At 32.6% G+C, this 18,426-nt stretch overlaps 1 protein-coding gene across 1 annotated transcript in view; it reads right to left on the reverse strand.

The window, feature by feature from the left end:
• The window catches only part of AsnS (asparagine synthetase), an 84,524-nt gene extending 71,789 nt beyond the window's left edge, over window positions 1-12,735 (reverse strand). The window contains exon 1 of the mRNA XM_081736453.1: window positions 12,549-12,735. The gene's annotated coding sequence lies outside the window, so the exon portion shown is untranslated. The remainder of the gene's footprint in view (window positions 1-12,548) is intronic.
• Window positions 12,736-18,426: the final 5,691 nt, after the last annotated feature.

The following is an 18,426-nucleotide window of genomic DNA, read 5'->3' on the forward strand; positions in this document are numbered from 1 at the left end:
ATTTTATGCTAAAGTAAATAATCTTTAACGTAAAATTACAGCTAAAAATGTCTAACAAGTTAACAAATATCAGTTTAGCATAACAAAAGTAAAAAACTATGTTTGCATTGCTAAACTTCAATTAACATCAGTGCAATGTTATTTATTTAAACACAAGGTATAAAACTAAGTTAAAAATACCAGTGTGTTTTATCAGCAATTTCTCTAAAACTAAAATTTTATTCTCAATAAAAAACAAAATCTAAAAACTGTAACTCCCTAAAAAAAAAAATAATAAAACCTCTCCAAAAAAATCATCTGTAGTAAAATGTATTTACAGTGACAAAAAAAAAAATCTAATTAAAACGGTATAGTAACAATAAACATTTAAATTAAAAAAAAAATCTCTATTATTATTTAAAAAAAAAAAAAAATCATTTAAAGCAGTTATCAAAATAATTGTTTAACAATATATATCTATATCTATATATATATATATATATATATATATTGAATATCTAGTGTGTATATATATATATATTGCGTGTAATGGTATTGTGTGTTCAGTAGTAAAATTAAAAATAAATATAGGTGCATTTTCTATAAAGTATATGAAGTTTTTAATTAAATACTTAGCCGCAAGGTAAATACAAAATAACTTGTATAATTTTTTTTTTTTTATTTTTACTTTTCAGGCATTTCAAAATATGTTGTGTCTGCCAAAGTTAACTAATGCAATTTAATAATAAATTCACATTTTCTTAATATTAAAATAATATCTAACGTAAGTCAAAGCTTCAAGCAACATTACCGTCCCTAACAAAGCAATAAAACGTTCTAATTTTTGTATTTGTATTTTTTAATTTTTTTTTAACCTGCAAAAGTTTACTTTTTATTTTTTTTTGGCAAGCGTTCGTTTGATTTAACTTATGATTTGTACTATTAATTTTTTGTTTTATTTTTTTTTGTGAAGCAACTATTGTTAATTTTATAAATTCCATTAGATTTTTTATTTTTTTACTATTTACTTCTAATGGTGGTACTACAGGATTACTTGGCCTAGCTTTTTCTTTATTTCCTGTTTTTTTTTGACTACGTTTTATTTTATTACTTTTTGATTGCCTAATTTCTAATGTTTTTTTCCTATTACCTGTTGATACTTTACCTATTTTTTGGACATTTATTATGTCTTCCTCTGAAGGACTCAACCTTTGTGCATAATTTAAGAATACCAGATTTTCATTTATTTTTTTTTTTTGTGATCGAGTTAATACCATTAACTTTCTCTAAAAATTTCCAAAATTATCTTTAAAATTCGATTTGTGAATCCTAAAAAAAAATTATCTCCCCCTTTATTGTTTACATCTAAAACATAACTTTTGTATTAATGAGTTTTATACTTAATTATGTAACAATTCTTGGACCAGATATGGGAAAATATATTTGCGAATAGTTAATTTTGACTTGTGATGATAAATTTTTATTTGCAATAAATGACAGATGCAGCATTTAGTCTAGCAACACGCTGGAGAGATTTTATGTAACACAATGACCAGCGTGATCAAGCCCCACGCTGGGCGCCAAATTATTGTGAAGAGTATGAGATAAGTGGGAGGTGCTTTTAATATCCATTTTATTTTTTTACTACAGGAATGTACAATAGATGCAAATGATATGTAAATGTTGTAAATAATTAATAAAAATTTAGATTAGCCAAAAAAAAATAAATAAATAAAAATATAATTTAGTGTTGGTAGAGCCAAATTACAAATAAAGTTAGAATTTACATTTTTGTAAACATGAGTTTTATATTAACGTTTTATTGCCCCGTTAGGGACGGTAATGCTGCTTGAAGCTCTGACTTACGTCAGATATTATTTTAATATTAAGAAAATGTGAATTTATTATTAAATTGCATTAGTTAACTTTGGCAGACACAACATATCCTGAAATGCCTGAAAAGTAAAAAAAAAAAAAAAAAAAATTATACAAGTTATTTTGTACTCACCTTGCGGCTAAGTATTTAATTAAAAACTCCACATACTTTATAGAAAATGCACCCATATTTATTTTTAATTTTACTACTGAACACACAATACCACCACACGCAATATATATATATATACACACTAGATATTCAATATATATATATATATATATATATATATAGATATAGATATATATTGTTAAACAATTACTTTGATAACTGCTTTAAATGATTTTTTTTTTTTTTTAAATAATAATAGAGATCTTTTTTTTAATTTAAATGTTTATTGTTACTATACCGTTTTAATCAGATTTTTTTTTTTTTGTCACTGTAAATACATTTTACTACAGATGATTTTTTTGGAGAGGTTTTATTATTTTTTTTTTTAGGGAGTTACAGTTTTTAGATTTTGTTTTTTATTGAGAATAAAATTTTAGTTTCAGAGAAACTGCTGATAAAACACACTGGTATTTTTAACTCAGTTTTATACCTTGTGTTTAAATAAATAACATTGCACTGATGTTAATTGAAGTTTAGCAATGCAAACATAGTTTTTTACTTTTGTTATGCTAAACTGATATTTGTTAACTTGTTAGACATTTTTAGCTGTAATTTTACGTTAAAGATTATTCACTTTAGCATAAAATAAAATGTAGTTTTTTAGAATAATTATTTTTATATAACAGATATTTAAATAATAATTAGTTTTATTATTACTGCTGAAGTGATGTATGTATGAAGATATGAGTTTAACCCTTAGTTTTTTACAAAGAATAATTGTTTGACTTTGGCGACAGTTGATTTTCAACTAACTATGTTTTATTTTCATTTTCTTTTGTGGCACACACTAAAGCTATTTTTTACCAAAATTTGCCTCCTTCGCGGCTTTTAAAAGTTTTTTTTTTTTTTTTTTTTTTATTGTTAGAGGATAGCGGGACTTTTTTTTATAAAGGGTTGCTTGTGAGAGGCCTGACAGGTGTATTTCTTTAGCGGTTATTGTTTTTTTTTTTAATGTAAACAACCTTTTTTAGTGACTGATATCCTTTTCTGTTTACATTTATATTTAATGATATTACTGATTAACGAATTACAATTGACATGTAACAAAAGTTGAAAACCAATATTTAAATATTTTATTTTACATTTATACACTTGGGTGGAGTTGTTATTGTTAAAAAGCAGAAAAAATACCAAATAACTTGTTGGTGGTAGACAATTGTCTTTTGCTACCTTTCATCACACTCCAAGGCATGCCGGGAGTGCCAGAATCAACACACTGAGTAAAAAAAATTAAGCAAAGAATAGCAAACTGCCAAAATAGCTATTCTATAAAGAAAATACGGTAAGGATTGCGATTTTATATACTAATTTAACTTTATCGGATTTGTCCAAGAATTGTTATAAGTTGGAAATTTATATTCAAAAATATATTTTATATATTAGTACCTTCTGGTAACCCTGGAACAATATGAAAATTGAATTGATGAAGGTTCGCTGACTAGGCACCCAGATCCATTGAACCACCCCCACCGAAGAGGTAGCGGTTTCCTTAAAAGTGTGAAAATCGCGGTCAGTGAAACAATTTCTTACGTATTGTATTTGAAAATTCGTATCTAGGTGTGTATAGTTTAATAAAAGATTGCTCAGCGACTTTTTGTCGCCAATTTTGTTTTGTTTATCCTTAGAATTTCTTTTTTTTTTTTATAATATATTTTTATAATAGTTATAACACATTGAAAGAATTTTGTTTATAGTATTTTCTAGTTACTATAGGTTGGCAATATTTGGTACCCTAAAGGTCACTAACCTTTATCTCCCTGAAGTTTCAAAAATCATACAGAACTTTCCAACAAATATACAAAGAAAAGCAGTTTTCTGTTATGCCACTAAACTTAATGAAATTTTAAATAAAATAAAATAATATCAGAATGATTGCTTGAAATATAATGTATAAAGAATAACTAAACTAATTAAATATATATATATTAAATTTGAATATAAAATTTAGATTGCATATGCAAATTTTATGAATAATAAAAATAAAATAAATAAAAATATCTTTGTTAAGCTTGCTCATAACACAGTGTCTTGAGATAATTGACCATTCAAGTGTCCATAACGTACAAATCCTTTGTTATTAGTTCATCATAGGTAAAAATAAACGTATTTATATGCAACCCGCATGACCGTGTCACTCGGCGGGTTAACATAAATGACAGGCGATATACAGCGGAAAATAGCTTGAATCTTCTGTTTAAAATTTTTTAATTGATTTGCTTATTTTTACAGACACTTTTACAATATGCCAGCACCGGGATGACCGCAGCGAAGCGGGGCGGGTTAACATAAATGACAGGCGATATAATGTTAAGATTTACTGCAATCTTCTATGGTTTTTATCATATCACTTGAAAGCGAAAAAGTAAAAATTATCTAAGTAACAAAGTTTATTGCGTTCCGGGGTGACCGCAGCGAAGCGGGGTGAACGCTGCTAGTATATATATATATATATATATATATATATATATATATATATATATATATATATATATATATAAAATTATTACTATCACGGCTGTGACAACATTGCACATTTTATACTGTTTTATATACCGTCCAAAAATAGAGTAATCAATTCTTCATAAGTACGCATGCTTCAATATTTTTCTACGTGTTGCCATCTTAATATGATTACATTTTCCAATAAAAGTTGATTCAGAGCATATTGGAGATTAGTTAAGCGCGGAATTAGTCATTTCTTATTACAAGTACACTCAACTTCCAGATCCGCACTGAATAAATGATTGCAGAAGGCATTGCAAGCCAATTTTGGAATTTCCAGTGGTGGAGAACTGCAGATAAAAGTGTCAGCAATTATGGCATCCAATGAACGAAGTCTAAGACATAATAGGACTATGCAAACGAAATGTGATGGCCTAATACTGAAAGTTAGAAGAGGGTGCAAGTATTCCTAGCTCTAGAAGTTATTCCAAATTACTAGAAGTTTTCGCGGATATACTCGTAAAATATCACATCCACATCCGCACCCGCGTCCAGAACATTTCATCCGCATCCACAGATAGTGAAATAGCAAATATATATATATATATATATATATATATATATATATATATATATATATATATATATATATATATATATATAGGTAAAATAATTTTCTTTGTGGATTTTTTGTTTTTACTAAATGAAAAACTTTAGTTTATATATGTATTTTCCCTGTATTATACACAGAGAGAGAGAGAGAGAGAGAGAGAGAGAGAGAAACAATGTTATTTTTTCAATACCAAGTACGAAATAATATTTCCAAATTTTCCAGTTATGAAAAGTTTTGATTGGAAAATTATAATTTACTATTATTTATTATTTCTATACATGCATTCAAATTATTTGACTGCTCTAGGTGAAGTTAATACTTGGTCGTGGATTTTTTTTACAACCAAAAATTTTCCAGAAAAATATAGTGATAAATTTTCCAGTTGTGAGAAACTGTAATTGGAAAATCATAGTTTACTGTAGTTAATATTATTATACATGCAATTAACTTATTTTATACTTTTAAGTCTAGTTAATACTTTGTCGTAGGTATTTGTCTAGAAAGGATTTTTTTTCCTGAAAGATATATTGGAAGATCTTCCATCTCTCATCACTAGTTACAATATCGATCAAATTGAAGCTAAGCATTAAATACAATCATTTTCTATTGTAGTCTTAGTCAACTACGCTAAATGAAGTGATTTAAAATTCACATTGACTTAAATTACATAATTAATATAAAACATGGCATTTACTTAAGGTATTCTCAAACGCAGATTTCTGATAAGAAAATTGTGAAATTTGTAATACTTTATTGTCAATTAATTTCAAAGTTGCTATTTACATGGTTATGGGTTCAATTTCCGGTGAGAGCGCACAAAAATTTAATTTCACAATTTACTTTTAACCATCCGTCTCCTTTAGCCTAAAGAGCATAAGCATGGAAAGTTAAACTAAAAGATTTTTTTTTTTTTTTTTTTGCAAGACGCTATTTATTTGTATTATCATTATTCATAAGATATGAGCATCTTGTTCAGAACGCGAAGGTGAAACGGAGATACAAGGTTCTTTAGAAAGAAGAATAAGCCAACTCAAATAAATCTGAAAAAAAAAATAGCACTTCATATTTATTATAGGATTTTGAACACAAAGAAAGAAAGAACGAAAATCCATTTAAATACAATTTTGCTCTGGCGGTCATTTGTCCCAAAAGAGTAATTACATTTTAATACAAGACTTCAATCGAGAACAAATTCCATAAAAATTCTTAAGATTGTTATGCATCTACTCCAGTGTTTCTTTCAGAAACAATGTTCCGGGGGGGGGGGGGCACTGCTGATACTATTCTATTTACTATTATATTATAGACGTATTACTTTGGTCTCCGGGGGGCACTCTTAGGGCTCCGGGGGGGAAGCAATGCCCCCCCAAAAACAGGTCTGGAAGAAACACTGATCTACTCCCGCTCAGACCTCTACAAATTACTATACAAGCTTGCTACCAGGACAGGATTAACCCATCTGGAGGCCTACGGGGGCTAGAAAAAAATATGTGACCCCTACTGACTTTGCCTGATACTTTTCTGTGAAAGTACAGTATGCAAGTTAAGGGAATATATTTCATATTTTTAGTCATATTTTATTTTATGATGATAATTGTATCTTTGTTATTCTTTTTTAGATAGCCAGTTGAGATTTTTATCAAAGTAAAAGCCCCTCTCCACCTGGAGGACCGGTGCTACAGCTATCTAAGCCCCCTTTAATCCGGCCCTGCTTGCCACTAAATAAAACCGATATAAGCTATCAGTATTACATTTCATTCGTTATAATGATATTAATGTTTTTTTTATTTGTTTATTTTATTTATTTATTTATTTATTTATTTATTTTTTTTTTAGTAAGGTCATATTGTTTCAAATTTACTCACGTAGGCAACTTATAAATTATACACTTAAAGCGGAACGGATTATAATGCTCACTGCTCACAAGTAAAGGGTCCAAATGAATGAATCGAGTTGCGGGATGAAACATAGTGCGCTTGATAGAGGATGTGAAAATATGTATATGAGCAAATTATAGCGGGTGAGCGCCACAAAAAAGAGAGGGGAAGGGTATCAAAGTTGGTGGGAGAAAGGGTATGTTATGGTATTGAAATACAGCAAATAAACTGTTGAATCGTGAAAATAGTGAAAGATAGACAACGCAAACGGTGGTAGTTTCACATATTAGCAAAACAAGATTTGATATTCAACAGTGACATTTAATAATAACAATGTAATAATAGACAACTTCGATATTAAATTTCACTGTTAGTTTTCTTAGCTTGTAGATATGTTTAACTTACATGTATTTTCGTGATAATCCAGACTTTCAACATACGAGTATCAGTCTCCTAGATTTTCGTAAATAATTATAAAGATGACCCTAAATTTTCCAAGCAAATGCACATAACGATCAATAAAGTTCATAATTGACTTTTTGAGAACAATCTGGCCCTAATTGATATATCACATGATTATCTTTCCATTTCAAAAAAAAAAAAAAAAATAAAATAAAATAAAATAAAAAAATAAAAAAAAATCACTGATTTCAAAATGGTGGATTTCAAGATGGCGATGGAGGTTCGTGATCTACTCTGCCCATTCTTCTTTTGTCAATATGTGAAACTACTACCGTTTACGTTGTCTTATTTTCTCTATTTTCACGAGTGAATCATATATGTATGAATTGAATAAGTATTGGGTTAGATCAGCGTTTCCCAACCGGTGTGCCGCGGCACACTGGTGTGCCGCGAATGGACCGCTGGTGTGCCGCGAGGAAATCGAAAAAAAATATTGATTCTATAACAACCAAATTGCAAGATATTGGAAAAAAATATATATTTTTGTATTTCGCATTACTATGAATTTCTACCACGGAAAAAATACTGTAATTGTAATATATTATTCTACATCTATTACTGTGTAGTAGACAGTATTTCGGCTCGTACACATTTCCACGGTTAGCTGCTATGTTACGCTTCAATTGAGAGTCATACTAACACCGAGAAATGGAAGCACTTGTACGGTACGCGTCACGTGAACGTTCGTAGAACACTCATTCGCATGTGAAAGACAGAACAACACTTTGTTCAACAGGTGTGATATGACTTCGACGCATCGCAAGCTGTGTGATTGCAATAATATACACCGGTTTTGGTTAAAACAGCAAAGTTAAAAGTACAGGACATTTGTTTGTTCGTTCGTTATTTAGTGATCTTCGTTCTTAGTGAAAGGTTGGATACAGTTTTCGAAAAGGAAACCGTATTTTTAAAAATCTGAGTCTTATATTCCATTGCAGTTGTTTTCTATTTTAAAATTAGAATAAAAAATAAGCATAATGAATTAGCATAGGGGGAAACCAGTGATCGAGCTTTCATCTCTGAGAGAAGGTCAGTAATCACAGAAAAAAAAATAACATGGTATTTTATATTTGCAAATAATAATAAAAATAATAATAGTATCTATGAGTGTGCCGCGAGAATTCAAGTTACACCCGTAGTGTGCCGCAAGTTGAAAAAGGTTAGGAAAGGCTGGGTTAGATTATAGTCTTCCTGCGATCGCAATAAAACTGCTATTGTTTCTCTCTTTGTAGTAGCTATAAAAAAAAAAAAAAAAAGAAAAAAGAAAAAAATTTTGGTCCTCCTGTATGAGTGGAAGGCAATAAAACAGATTCTTCCAAACTACAAAGAGATTTCCTACTTTAGTAAACGAAAGAGGCTTCAAAATTGAAAATCAGTATTTAACGACACAATTTCAGAGACTAAGGTGCAACCCCTCAAATAAATGAGCAAACATTAATCCGAAACATACAATGTGCAGAGTGATCTAAAAGTCACGCAATAAATGGCACAAATATTTTTTCTTTCGTTATAGCTGACAGGTGGTGATAATTGAGACAAGGACCTTATAGCACAATTCCACAGAGAAGAATGTTTCCTGTGGAAAAGTGCATAAGGAATTTGAGGTACAAAATCACTGCGGAACGTAATTCAAGCCACATCCTGCGAAGGCATCTCCGAATAAATCAATCATCAAATGTCAATACGATAAATTCACGAAAGCTAGAAGCGTATCAGATAATTTCCGAACTAGCAGCGCCCCCAAGAACAAATTGACCGATATCAGTGCCCGCAAAATGCCTTACACGCAGGTTATCTGATCAGAGTGATGTTGGAGTGTCTTACGGTATAGCATATACCGCTGTGAGAAAATCGTTACAAATGTTTACGTACAAAATCACAATTGTGCAGGAGTTAACGTCAAGTAATTCCCTAAAACATTCTGAATAGGTCTAATAGGGATATCTGGAGTTATTTTCTTATGGGATCTCTGAAGTCTGCAGCTTACACAATCCATCCGCACACTTTGGAAGAACTGAGGCCAACAATCAATAAACGGTACACAATATTTTACATGCAACACTCTAGAGCGTGTTCAGGAACTTGATCAGAAAGGCACATACGAGTGAAACAGTAACTGATGGTCATTTTCAACATCTTTTATAGTACCGGTACCTCCATGGATTCCGTAGTTTTTTTTTTTTTTTTTTTTGATCACCCTCTATTATATAGCTTTTTAAAAATCTCTAAGACATAAAATATAAAATCAAGAAAAATAAATTAATTTCTACAAAACACTCGTATGTTAAACTAGACATTTGACCTTCCGTCTATGAAAATCTATCGTAAGCGATAGGGTTATTCGTTGGATAAAATATATCAGGACCATCCACTACCTTGTTTTTTTTTTTTTCCTAATCTGACTTCACAAACCGGAGTCCTCTCTATTTTGTAGCCTAGAAAAAAATATATCCATACACACACATATATATATAAACACACTTCTCAAAAATATTCACTTTTTACTGGGTAAATGTGATTTTTTAAATGTCCCTAAGTTTTTTTCGATAATCCCCTTTTTTTCTTAGTATGCTTTTGGCTTAACAGTTCAAAAACTAATAGTATTTGCCTCACCCGTTCATTTACGACTAGCTCACATCTATTTTCTGTGTGTGTGTGGGGGGGGGGTGCGGGCGTGTGTATGTGCGTGATACCGGGTTCGATTCCTGATGGCGAATAGTGGTTAGATTCCAGTTTAAAGAGTAGATCCCATCTAAGAGTGTTCTGAATTGCGAGTTCATTTAGCAGATTCATAATCCCGGATCTTTTGGAATTCAAGATTCCGGAATTACGAAATTTCGTAATTTCGGGCTCGAGTTCAGAGGTTCCGTAATTCCGAAATGAAGATTTGATTCTTAAGTATTTTGGAATTCGAGAATCTGGAACATCCCTAGGAATCATTAAACTGCAATCAATTAACCAACCAATACGATTTCTTCCATCTCCTCTCTTTCACTCTAAATTATTCAATTACGATTGAAGGTAATCACAAAATAACATTTATGGGGAAATGTGTCGCTAAGTGGCATGCTTTCTGTGTGTGTAATCCCGGCTTCGATTCCCAAACAAGGTATTTGGCTTGGATACAAACAAAAATAGTGGTTCGGATATACCTTCAAACAGTAGATCCCGTCCCATACAGCTAAGGTGCTAAAAGTAAAAATTAACTCAATCAATCCAGAAACCAACCGTCCTGCTAATGATAGGTTTACATTGAAGATATAGCAAAATATTACAATTAAAATCATATTAAACACTGTTAACTGTAAAATTGTTACATTATGAGTGAAAAGTGAGTGTTAGTACTAGTAACACAAATAAATAAACACACATAAATAAACCAGTATTCAACGTTATATTTGGTGTAAAATTACAGACACACTTAAAACCGACTTTTTTTTTTTTTTTTTTTTTTTGGTAATTCTAGGGCACCACGCATGTATACAAAGTGGACATGCAAAAGTTGTTTCATATATTGTAGCTGTATTCCATTTTGCTGTACAAAACGATCAGTATATAACACTATCGATCGTAATAAAAAGGAAATAAATAGGTGTAATTCAAATAGGTTAATGGATAAATCAATTGAATGAAACACTTCCACTGCATAAAATACGCACGAATACAGACAACGTCGTTTGACATTTCACGTCATACATAACAATACGCGTCTTTTGATATTTCCAATTCATTTCTTATATTCATCTTAATGTATTGCTAGATTTTGATTGTTTGGATTTTAATGTCTTTGTTTTAAACACTCAGGCAAAATAAGACGGGACTCATGCTTAAAGTGGAATATGAACAACGTCAAAAAGGCCAAGGGAAAATGAAATTAAATCTTTAGTTTAACGTCCGATGATTATGCCCTTTACGCTAAGGGAGACGACGATTAAAGCAAGTGAATGATAATGGAAGAATTGGTAGTGGAATGAGAAAGTGGGAGGAAACGGGCCGAGAAAACCCACGGACACGATGTTATCCACCACAAACTTATTTGGCCGGGGATCGAACCATGATCAAGGGAGACGAGCTCCCAGAATACGCTTTCTCCCAGGTATGTTGTATTGTAATAGGTCAAGTAATATAAAATCTATTCTTTGGTATATATATAAAAAAAGTTGCCCTCCAAAACCTTTTCCTGTCCTTCCGCTTGCGCTCTCCCCTAAAAAAATTAAAGCTGCCGTTGTCACTGAATCTGAAGCTCTGCTTCCACATCCACATTGGAATCAAACCCTGGATTTGTCATCAATATGTTGTGTACATGTTTCTACGCTGAGAGTTGGGGGGAACAGTGATAGAAATCTTATCTCTGGTCCCTGGGGTCCCTCGTTCGACCCCCGGCCAAGTAAGTTTGTGGTGAACAACATTGTGCTCGTGAGTTTTCTCAGGGTACTCCCGCTTCCTCCCACTTTCTCATTCCATTAATTTTTCCATCGTTCACCTCTGGTGCATGGGGTCCTTGCTTCGATCCGAGCTCGCGCCAAGTGAGCTTTGTGGTGGACAAACACCGTGTGCCTGTTTTTTCGCGAGGTTCTCCCACTTTTTCATTCCATCATTTCATTCATTTCTCATTATCACCGTCTCCTTTAGCCTAGCCGGCATAACGTAAAACTTCAAGATTTCATTTCATTTCATTAGTCATCAATATGTTGTGTGCATCCGTCGGAAATCAAACTTGGTAGAACTAAGCGCTAAAATGCCAACGTTTCTTCTGCTTGGGGTCCCTGTTTTTGATTTACTAAAGCTACTACCTGGTTTTTATGCCTTTTTAAAATTCATTTCAAAAAGCTCTTTAAACAACGAAATAATAATAATTCAATTATGTATTTTCAAGTGATTCTTAACTTGCGTACGCGCTCTGAAAGCTTGCAATCTGAAAGACTCACTAAAAGCGCATAACATTATTACAAAATAAACTTCAATACGCTTTTATTCTAAATGAATGTTAGATTAAGTTAATTTTAAAAAAATATTCTTGCGAGATGGTAACACTAGCTTAAACATACATTTATTGCAGAAATTGTGCTAGCGCAAATTAAAAACATGCGTCCTGTACTAACGGACAGAATAATACATCAATGCATACCTGTGATATTGATTAACAGAAGCTCAGGAACTGCAGTTGATAAAGTTTAAAGATGGATGGAAGATATCTGTAACAAAAATCACTCAGAGAAGGTTCTCCACATGCTTTTTACAAATACGGAGAGAAGGAGTCAAGCGTGTGTATTCTCGCCGGCACAAGCGAAAGGAGTAGACCTAATCTTCTTTGAGTCGTGGCAGGCACCGGCAAAAGAGCGCTTCTGAGCTTGCGTAACCAGGGTTGCAAGAGTTTTCACTCAATATATCAGTGTTTCTTACTGGTACTAGTACTCCATAACCTTTGGCATTGACAAATATTACTACAATTAGCTACGTTATTTTTTTATGAATATTTATGAATATTTATTTATAAAGTTGGCAATGTCCGAAGTTCGACCTACACAACGGTTGCCTGAAATGCAGGTGATGCATATTTCACATTCCTTTAAATTGTATACTATGTGCTCTTATTCACTATAGTCATTTTATTCTATACTTTGGTATACAGGTCAGTAATATTAAAATTAAGGTTTCATTTCATTTTATTTACTGTCACACAGAGGTGGATCAAGAAGGTAAAAAATGGGGCCGGGGGTGAGTCAGTAGCTAGACGATAATAACTATCAGTTTATTATAAACTTTCAAAAATGTGTAAACAATAGCTTAAATTAATTTTGTCACTCAAAACCTGGGGCCTCGGGCCCAGGCAAGATCCGCCACTACAATAATGTTTTCTTTTATGAAAGCAATGATAATAATAATAATCTATAATAATAATAATAAAATAATGTGTGAATCTGTCTGCCTGTCGTAAGTTTTTTGCATAGAAAGGAATGATCTAAAGCCACCAAATCTGATACATGGATGAATCGCTAGATCGAATCTCATACGAATCTTTTTTTTTTTTTTTTTTTTTTTTTTTTAAATTTCGGCACGATGGGGAATTACAGGAGGTCACATGTATGAATAAACGGAAATGATATACCGGGACATTGGATATTAGTGTTAAATTCATAGTTTTCGGGGTCGCAGGGATGAATACTAACACTCCGTTCAATTCCAACTTTAGCCCTTATCGTTATGGAGGGGGGGAGCATGAAAAATAATACTTTCGAAATGCACACCATACTGCACATTTTGTTGATTGACAAAGTTCTTCACCATACCAACTGTAACTGACGGACTAAATCTCGTTATACCAACTCAAAATTACTTGTACCACATTCAACATCAAGTTTCTTTCTTTCTTTCTTTCTTTTTTTTTTTACCACATTCAACACCAAGTTTATTTTTTTTAAAATATTAAACTGTGTGATCTTTTGGCTACAAAATTAAAAATTTAGCGCTCTCAGTGCACAAGGGAATCAACCTCTTTTTTTTTTTTTTTTTTTTTTTTTTTTTTTTTTTTTGTCATTGTGAACATATTTCATCTTAAGATCCATATGTGAAGTTCCTCTCAGATCATAACAGATTCATGCTCAGGTATTGTAAATAACTCATAATGAAAAAAAAAAAACGGAAAAAAGAGTTACTTTTTCCATGTATTTATGTGTGCCAAAGAATTAAACTTTCTCACAACTTTGGTATCATTTATTTCTTATTTCTAGATATCACCTGACCCAAGCTCAGGATTCTGATTCAAACGTCCGTCATTTATGTAGATATAATGTTTACATTTAAATTTAGATACCGCTCTTGATCGTTAATATTAGGCACACTTTCAGCATCTACTTGAAGTATAAAATTCGAGGTTCAACTTCTTCGATTAGATATATATATATATATTCCCTCTAGCAATTGAACATTTGAATGACAAGTGGAATAAGTTCAAAATTTTGAAATTTTCCAAGAAAAAACAATTAAAAATCATGGTATATTCATATTTTTGTTATGAAGAAATAAAATCTTTAAGTTTTATGTTCAACGCTTATGCTGGCTAGGCTAAAAGAGATGATGATGATGATAAGCAATTAGTGAAATTGTGGAGTGAAGAAAGTGGGAGGAAACGGGAGAACCGCGAGAAAGCCTACGGACACCGTGATTGTTCACCACAAAACTCAGCACGAGCTAGGATCGAACCAGGGACTCCATGCACCAGAGGTGAATGCTATACCACTGACCCACCGCAGCCCGTTATGCAACCGAAACCATTATTATGAAGCTTATGATTAATAATTTACTGTTTTAAAATATCTCTTTAAAAAGGTATCCATATATTGAAGCGAATGAAGGCATTAGTTAGTGTTAGAAAAACGAGACAGAATCGACATGAGAAGAAGTAAATTTTCAAATTCGAAATGAGAAGAGAAGTATAAAAAGTTTCCGTCTCGTCTCGTCTCAATTCTCCAAAAATGTTAATTTAGCTCTCGGCATAAGCATACGCAATCTTAAGTTTCACTTCAGGTGTATGTGTGCATGTGTAGCATTTTACTTCTAAGTAACTATTGGTCGGATCTAAACCAAATTGGGTGGGAAAATAGCCCATGCCCAAGTGAATAAAAATGTTATGTTTGATGGTCGGGTTCGGCCAGGGACAGGGTCAGATAAGCTCGATTCGCCTTGCATCTGGTATTTTATTTCTCAGTAAGTACTGACCGGATCTGAGAGAAAACGATGGGCAAATAGTCCATGGTTTAGGAAACAAAAATTGCTATATTTTGTGGCCGTTCTCGGCCAAGGATAGACTTGGCTCGTTTTGTATGTAGTACTTTATTTGTTGGTAGCTACTGGCCAGATCTCAACAAAATTCGGTGTGTGAGTAGCCCATTACCTAGAAACTAAAGATCGCTATTTTTCGTGGCCAAACTTGGTCACGGACCGGCTCGTCTCGACAACAGAGCCTGCATTCTACAACTTTGCACGCCGGGAGGTTTTGAATTCGGTACATTTCAATTTGTTTTAATCAAAAATTTATTCTGTAGACTACTTATAACACGACAAACCTACTTTGTATTACGAAGCTTATCGAATGTCTAAAGAACAGAAGAAACAATGTAGGTAATTGTGTTGGTTGTTGTGTACGTACAGTGAGTTTTTTCCTCCTCTCAATGACTGAATGTACTACTTAATCTGCAGTTTACTGTCTGATATAAATAGTCATTTCTACAGTTCTGCAATACGACTGGAGTCGTTATGTGTTCTACATTATGATTTATACCACGAATATATGATACGAATAGTACAAGTAGAATTACATTTCGTCGCATATGAATTTGTAAAATGTTCTTAGAGTTTGTGTTAGAATACTAAGGTTATAAAAAGGGTTCAAAAATTCTCGGGTGCCAGGTCGCCATAGCGACCGGAAATACAAGTCTGACTTGTTAATTTATTACCAAAACATATAGGCCAATGTATCAAATTGGATTTGTATTACTGACACTTGGTTTTTAGAACTGGCGCCTAGATCAGAAGATTTTTTTTTTCCCGAAACATTAGTTAGTATATAAATGTAAGCTTCGAATTATAAACGTAAGTTCAAAAATACTTATAGAATTGGGTTAAATGCTCATGGGGCACACGAGAGAAGTAACTTGAATAATAGCAGTGTAAAATTGATATAATATGTTTGTGTAACTTGAACCGGTAGCATATATAACATATTACTATGTAATGCAGTATCTTATCTAAAACAGAAAAGAAAGTTAAAGAGTATGAAAAATAAGTCACAAAAATCATTTCTTCAAAATTCTCCCCTTGTTTATATTTGAAAATATCATAACCGTACATGAAAGTCGATTGGTCTCGTATAACTTCATTCAAACATTGATAGAATATGCCAGTTTTCCTTGCCTGTATGAATATGGTCAAAAAGTGAATCGGTTTCGTAGCGCACAAATAGTAGCAATGTAGATTCAAAGTGTCTCCTTTGGTTTTCGGTCAATATGTCCGCCTTTTCTGGTTTCTTGAAACTGCATGCTACTGCCGAATGATCAAAGTTTAGTTTCTCTATAACCTCTTGTGTCGTTTTGTGCAGATTTGCTTCAACAATTCTTAGTCTCCACCAACCGAACGGCGTTAGTGATTTTTCTTATCATCTAAGTGTAAGTCACCAGGACAGAATTTTCGGAACCAACCTTCCATTGTACCAATATGTTCACTCATATTACCTTAATTTAATCCTTACTTTCATTAATATTTCGAATCGTTTGAGCTGCCTGCAACCGAATTTAAATAGTTATACGTTGAAATAGATTTGGGGAACATTGTGTTTCGGTTTCTTATCCTCTCAGGCATGAAAATAGACTATTGCACAAATATTCCTATGCAATATTGTATTACCTATGATGTATGTATCTACAAATTGTTAAACATAAGGTTTTTAGTGAATAATATTAACAAGGCACACACTCAACATGTTTTATAAGCATACAGCCACTGGTGTGTATTCAACTAAAAATACCCGAATTCTTGTATTAATTTGCGCAATCTAACCAAATAGCATATGGGGATATCTTCGCGATGAATCAGTGGTAGAGCTTTACCATTGTTGCATGGGGGTTTTTGGTTCGATCCCAGCTCGCGCCAAGTGAACTTTGTGTTGGACAAACACCGTCTGTGTGGGTTTTTTCGGGGTTCTCCCGTTTCCTCCTACTTTCTTCATTCCACCATTCCCTTCATTTTTCATCCTCACCGTCTCCTTTAGCCTAGCCAGCATAATCGTGGGACCTAAAATTTAAAAAGAGAGATTTGGGAGTATCTTGTAGTCTATCAGAATATTACGTGGTTGGATGCCTCAGGAAAATTATCACTTGATTTTGTGCAGCGCGGTCATGGTGGATTTAGACACAGGCCTCCACTGTTCCTATTACTAAATTAGTCCATCAAGACTATTGTTTGCAATATTATCAAAAGTCAAGTAGGCCTACAGTAGACTATGATTATCTGGCTCGAAACTATCCGGCCTTCGTACTGACCGGTCTAATTAAAAGTAGAGAGAGAGAGAGAGGGGGGGGGAATCCATAGTAAAATGAGAAACATATCTTTTGAAAACGTTTTACTCAAATTGTGATGCTTTCGTAAAAATGCGACTGTAGAAGGAGAAGCAGTCATCTATCAAGGACATTTTCAAAAACTAAAAATTATAAGCCTTGACTGTTTTAGACCTGCCTTTCCACATTTGTGCAATCATTATGAACGTTAATGTTTTGTTAATTTTAAAATTGTATCTGTGTACAGGATACATCATGCTTTCTGAATCTGTGACATGCAAGCCGCAGCTGGATAGCATGCCAGTGGAGAAGCTGAAAAGTCCAGGTGTACATTATTTCATATTTCATGCAATTACGTTAGCATTACTAAATTTATCTTAAAATGTGTACAATATTTTAATTCTTGGACTTCCTTGAACTTTCTGTAATATATATTTTAAAACGTACGGTGCAATACATAACACATATTTATAAAGTTCTGAGGTCTGTATTAAGAGGTCAGAAAATATTAATAAGAGCGGGATTTGGTAGTATAAAAAGTGTAATTTTAATGGTGTGGGTGGGCAAAAAGTGAATGATCATAGAATGTTCCATTCTATTTAACTTGCCCTTCCCTCACGTTAGACCAAATAGTTGGGTGTCTACTGTATATATATATATTTGTGGGACGAAACGAAACGAAACGAGACTAGAAAGCCTTATTTCTCGTCTCGTCTCGTCTCGGGGTAGTCCATGTTTCCATTTTTGGAGTTAGGTTACTTGGCATCAAAGCAGTCCAATTGTCTTGTAATGTTCTCTGTTTTAAAGACAACTATATTCTGCTCTAAACTAACGAAGTTCCTGTAACAACTTAATAATAATAATAATAATAACATGTCATCATTGTAGCAAACTATATTGTTTATATGCACTGAGATCCTTAACTAGCCTTTTGATCTTGGCATAAGTGCTATC

The sequence above is a fragment of the Thermobia domestica genome, chromosome 13 (genome assembly GCF_964235325.1).
Source record: "Thermobia domestica chromosome 13, izTheDome1.hap1.1, whole genome shotgun sequence".
Lineage (NCBI taxonomy): Eukaryota > Metazoa > Arthropoda > Insecta > Zygentoma > Lepismatidae > Thermobia > Thermobia domestica.